This window comes from Panicum virgatum, chromosome 1K (genome assembly GCF_016808335.1).
Source record: "Panicum virgatum strain AP13 chromosome 1K, P.virgatum_v5, whole genome shotgun sequence".
Taxonomy (NCBI): domain Eukaryota; kingdom Viridiplantae; phylum Streptophyta; class Magnoliopsida; order Poales; family Poaceae; genus Panicum; species Panicum virgatum.
In genome coordinates, this window is record NC_053136.1 from 46,297,935 (window position 1) to 46,304,230 (window position 6,296).

A 6,296-nucleotide genomic window follows, 5' to 3' on the forward strand; every position below is an offset into this window, starting at 1 on the left:
CAAGGACGTTGAGAAAGGACCGATGGTTTTTGGCAAATCGGTCAATCTTCGCCACCAGAAGCTTGTCCAGCAGCAGCTCCACGGATAAATATTCTCAACCCAGGTGGTGTCCACCAGGGTTAACTCATACACAAAAGAGGAGGTTGCAGCGCATGCGTCGTCAAGAACAGAAGGAGCAGGAGGCCGAAAGGTTGAGGGATGAGCAATTCAACAAGTACATGCCCATCATCCTTAGGGCAAAGTATGGAGGGTTAAAACAGCTGACCATCCAGCACGACCGATCAAACCGCTTCAGGCAACCGGTTGGACCGGTACAGCTGACTGGTCTGATCCCCAAGCAACCGGTCAGACTGGTTGAACCTTCCGTTCAGCAGTTAGCCAAATCAAAAGTACCCGCTTTGGCTCCTTGCGATGAAGAAACATCACTGGTGTCTTCAGTACAAGATGACGAGGAGCTAGTGGATAATGAGGCTACGCCAAGAACGTAAAAATGTGGAGCTCAAGTTTTGAGGTTTTGAGCCGATTGAAAATTTTGACACTAGCACATAAAGCCAAATTGTATATACTTTTTCAATTCGAGCTAGAAAATTTGATACTCTGATGGCAAGATGCTGAAGATATTTAAACATGAAGGTGTAGGATTGATACTCTAAATTAATGGGCATTCGGTCACCATGTGCAAAAGATATTCTTTTCAAAGACCGATGTTTTGCAATACTTGGGGGTATATCCTGGACAAACTGGTTTAACCATCATTGACACCGATCTGACTGGTAGAACTGCTGCTTCGGCTATTGGAGTTTTATGACTTGTTGAGGCCGAAGTTAGTAGTTAGAAAGTTTGTTGTTGGATATTTGCATGATCCAAGATGCGTTGAAAGATCTGGTGAATACAAACAATAGGGGTTCAAGAGTAATCTGGTCATCATCAAATCTAGAATGGAAGAATCGAATGACATGACTGATATACAATATCACCCTTGAAAGCAAGGCAGGATTGGTGCGCAAGTGCTTCTCATTGTTTCAGTGCAGTTTTGGGCTATGAGAGATGTTTCTTGGTATGCAAGCTTTACCAAAAAACAGGGAGGCATATGTTGACACCCAAAATTGGCAAATACCGAGGTTCGTTAGGCAGTCTGGGCGAACTGGTCATACCGGTTGTAGAAACCGGTCAGACTAGTCCGGGTAAGGTTGTCAAAATGCCAATTGGACTGCACCATTGCATAGATCTCATCGAAACAATTGAAATGCATATGTGAAACGTCCAATTTGGAGTCCGGATGAGAAAGTTATGCCTCCCGGAAGATCTGCACCCCGGTCTGACCGGTTCAGGACGGTCAGACCGGTTCGGAGACCGGTCAGACTGGTCCGAAACGCCCAATCCGAGTTAGAAGTTGTATTTTGACATGAAATTTGTTAGGGTTTCGACTCCTAAAGGATACAGATCACCCCACCCTATAAATATGAAGGGTTACGACCGATTGAGGGCATCCCAATCGAATCAACACTAGGACAATCAGCGCGCTTCGCTGCGCCCGTCCAGATGATGCTAAATGCTCCGCTCTGCAAACAAATGATTGGCAGTATGCTGATTGATTTGGGCAAGCGAATCAGTGTATCATCGTCATATCAATTAACTTTATGGAAACATGATTTCCATATCTACCTTTTGGTATTAAGATCATGGATTCTTGTACACAGATCATGAATATCCTATGAGGAATGCCAACCAAAATAATTGAAGGAAAAAAAATAAACATAAGCAGGAACGGCACTATAGGCATGAAGTAAAAGTACATCTACACTGAAGGTTCACTTAAGCAAAAATGATGCCAGCTACGATGATATATTATTGTCTCCTCCTTATACTGATCATCTCGAAGTCCATTAGTACAAAGTTGCATGCTTACTTCCCTAGCTGAAGCTGTCAATGAACAAAGGATATTAGTATGTGCCTAATCAGACAATCTGTGAGAAACAACATAACTGTAAGTAAGCAGGAATCGATGGAGCAACATTCAAAATCGAATGGAACAAATAATCCGCTATTGGCAGGGGAAGAAAATGCTGCAAAAAAAAGAGGAAATAAAAATAGACCAAACTTATCATGGCTTAAAATGAGAGATCTATTATGCTTAGGCTGAAGTGACTTCACCTTCGTATCTTCTAAAATTCTACTATTGTACTAAAATAAGTTGTATTAATCTGAGACATGACACATATTGGAACCCATATATCTGAATGTGCACAGCAGCACAGGTTTGAGATGTATGCAAATCAATACTGGATAGGATCTCCATCTCAAGTATATCAAGAGAAGGTGTAGAACATAACTATTAACTTGTGATAAAAACCCATATTGGAGCTCTACAATTTTGTAGTTCAAATTATGGAGTCCCTAAAGGTTTAGTGACCAATTGACATCCCATCTTGACCCAGGTGATCAGGTTTGAGTAAAATGAGGGAAGTATTGAGAAATAAGTTATTGACAAAGCAAGTACATAATTTCTACTACCTGATGTGTCATGAAAGCTACAATTTCCAAAAATAGTTCCAACTGATGCTCCCTTCAACATGTAAAAGAAATGAAGGAAGGATAATATCATGACATATTATGATATAATGAGTTAGCAATAATCATCCAGTAGTCTTGCTGCTAATTTTGTTTTTTGAGTGCATATGTAGACATGTTTGCAAGCATTGCTGAATCATGATTATTTCCTGCTGAAAATTCTTTTGTTCTTGTTTCTGTTTTTTTCTTCTAAGTGCATCGACAATACATTTTTGACTCAGGTGTACATCAGTGAGTAATATTGGGAAGTATATGCACATGAGTGTTCTTTTGGACGAAAATAGTGTATAAAGAGAGAGAAGGGAAAAAGAGAAAATGGAAGGCTCCACGTTGGTTTGAAAGGGGTACAACATTATAAGATGATCATAGTAGAACTATCCAGACCAACAACTACATATTTATATGATGTATTAACTATTGTTTTGTAACACACTTTTGAAATAAAAGTGGTATTTAACACAAGCAAGGTCCCTGCAAGCGAATTGTTCATTCCATGGCATGTGGTCAGCATGTCTAGTAGCAAATAAATTGAATCTCATTCTTATTCCTATCCTGGCAAACCTAGAACACCATGTATAACAGAGGGCAGCAAGATATATCCAAGCATACTTTGCAATATTTTCTTGCAATAAAGAAAAGAGTAAGTGGATTTTCTCATAAAGCTTAAGCTACAGATATAACTAGGTGATTCCCCGCGCGTTGCTGCGAGATTTGAGAGAATTTTTTAATAAATTATAGTTGCGGGAAGGGAGCAGAGAAGTCAGACGATGAGTTGAAAAGACATCAGTAGTGGTATTTGAGTTATGATCATTGTGGGTGATGCTAGTGGAGGATTATGATCATTATGGTTAATGCTAGTGGAGGATGAGGAGATGATACATGGACGGATGGATTTTAGAGGACACTTATAATCTGACGGTAATGAAAATAGAAGTGATGTGGCTTAACGTAGTCGCAGAGAAATAAGAGTAAATGACGCTTAGTGGGTTCCGTCTATATAGAATATATAGATTGCAACTTTGTCCTATGTATATGTTGCTTGTCCCAGGTCCATCTGCCAGATACCTTAACATTTATTCAAGCATGATACTTCTCAACTCATTTCAGAACTGCTATATTCTCAACTGATTTTAGAACTGCTGTAAAAAGGGAAACTGATTTTAAAATTTTAAGGATCATTGGATCAACATATTCTACCATGATGATAATAAGGTATTTGACATTCGGCAAAAAAAGGAGAAAATCTGTGTTATCACCTTTGGCTATGCGATTCAGTTTATCTTTTTTATGTCACACATAAAGAAACATGGATTGCATCTTTGAATAGTAAAATACCAATAATTTTGGACGAAATGGATTCAGTTTGATTGTGATGTATGGATAGATCTAAGAGTGTTCAACTTTAACAGATCCTATAACACGACTACATGGCGCAACAGAATAGAGTGCATGCACTGTTGGGATTGCAAAATAGGTTGAATTGAATAAAAAAAGAAAGATCCTACCTTGAAGTCCGGCAATCTCATTGACGCTTGCTGAGATCTGTAGAGAAATATGAGTACATAAATGGCTAGGGTTAGGATTTGCAATTTAATTTTATAGAAAAGAAAAGAGCGCACAGGAAGGATTTCAATTCCAATATTGGGAAGGTAACAGGTGATTTCGGGAGAGAAAACGATCAACAACAAATAAAAAATAAAGACCTAGTAGATCAATTTATGCCCTGATGCAAAAAAAATCAGATAGAAATCTGGGTCCAAGACACCAGGGGCTCAACGGCCATCAATCAAGATGCAAATTGATGGGGTTGGGAGAGAGAAATCAGATTTGGGTGCGCCTCCATGGCAGGGAAAACCAATCCCTCCCAGGGCGTTGTCGATTTGATGGCCCCATAGCACAACTCGAAGCGGCGCGCCTGAGCTTGGTGTTGTCATCCCGCCGGAGGTGCGCTGTGGTGAGCCAGCCGGGACCGCCGTGCACAGTTGGAGGCGGAGGGGTCAGCGATGGACAGTGCGGCGCCTGGCGGAAGGCGAGCGGCCTCCGTGTCATGCCGCCCGGCGCCGCCCCCTTCCTTCGCCAACGGGGAGGGGTGGAGCCGCCAACAGGCCTTCCGCTATGGGTCAGCAGTAGCGGCAGCGGCGGCGCGGGTGGCTGTGGCTGTGAGGAGCGAGAGAGGGGCGTCGCCGGGTGACAGAGAGAGGGAGGACCGGCGCGTGCCCGGCGGGGATCCGGGTTTGCGCCGCCGGAGCACCAGGCTAAACCTTTACGGCGGCGAGCCATAGGTGGTGGCGGCGGTCAGCGGCTGACGGGCAGGCACAGGGCACGGAGGCGGCCGGCGGGGCGCGGACCGAGGTGCTGCGACCGCGGCAGGTGGGTGCGGCAAATCCATGCGCCGCGTAGGGCGTCTCTCTCCGGGGCAGAGGGCGGCGGCCGGCGGCGGGAGGTGAGGGCGGTGATCGGCGGGCACGCTAGGGTTAGGGTTCGGGGAGGCCGGGAAGGGGCGCGGGGAGTGGGGGATGCTGGAGGGTGGCGCGCCGGGGGGTGGTGTTTGAAAAAAAAAACATGGACGGCGGGTTCGAATTAGAAAACCTAAAGGGTCTATTTGCAAAAGAACAACGGAGCGGCGTGGATCGACCGTCCGCGACAGATCGGACGGTCCGCGTCGGGCTAGCTCTCCCTGGCACGTCATGTGTCGTTCCAGAAACGCTCGGGTGCTTCCAGCTCTCCCTCTCCACGGTGTATAGTATTAAGAAGACATCTCCTTTGCTGAAGCCAGTGCCAACCAGCCTTTTTTTCATTTTTATATTTAAAAAACAAAATTTCAAAAATATATGCCGAACAGGGAAATTTTCAAAAATGGGTGCATGTCGCTTCCTTAATGGGCGACAGGGTGCCTGTCGCCCATCCAGTGGGCGACAGGATCTAAATGTAAAAAAAATACATTTATGTCCTGGCGCCCAGGGCGCATTAAACAGTGAATTTGTAAAATCGATATAAAATCATAAAAAATCAAAAAAATACAAACTCAACTGTTCTGGATTCTATGAAATAAGATCTACAACTTTTTTTATATAAGTTTTTCATTTGATCAATGTATCTAAATCAAGAAAAATAGTTCTTGTACCTAGAAAAATCTGAAATAATTTATTTGGTCTAGTTGTGCTTATCTAAAATTTACTAAACTTTTTTTTATAGCTCTTAGGAAATAAAATAATGGTAGTGTAAAAGTTATGGCTTCTAATACTCAGTATAGCAGCATGGATAAATAACCCATTTAAACTAGACATATTGTAAGATCTAATTTAAAAACTTATTCTAGAAATATTTTCTGGGCATACTAATTTTGTACAAGTCTATGCTCACCATATGCAACACTCTGGCCAAAGATGACATGCATCCAAAGGATGGATCTTGAGATTTAAATAAAAGTGTATTAAACTTGTATTTAAAATAGAGCAAGATACATTGATCAAATGAAAAACTTTATGTAACAAAAGTTGTAGATCTTGTTTCATAGAATCCAGAACAGTCGAGTTTGTATTTTTATTATTTTCCTACGATTTTATATCGATTTTACAAGTTCACTATTTAATGCGCCCTGGGCATCAGGACCTAAATGTAATTTTTTTTACATTTAGGTCCTGTCGCCAACTGGATGGGCGACAGGCACCCATTAGGGGGGCGACAGACACCCATTTTTGAAAATTTCTCTATTCGGCATATTT

At 42.4% G+C, this 6,296-nt stretch overlaps 1 long non-coding RNA gene across 1 annotated transcript; it reads right to left on the reverse strand.

Annotated features, from left to right (window-relative positions):
* Positions 1–1,637: 1,637 nt before the first annotated feature.
* Positions 1,638–5,076, reverse strand: LOC120712671. Its single transcript, XR_005690977.1, has 3 exons — positions 4,077–5,076; positions 1,987–2,566; positions 1,638–1,923 (listed from the first exon to the last, which is right to left on the reverse strand). It is a non-coding gene; the product is annotated as an uncharacterized LOC120712671 (long non-coding RNA).
* Positions 5,077–6,296: the final 1,220 nt, after the last annotated feature.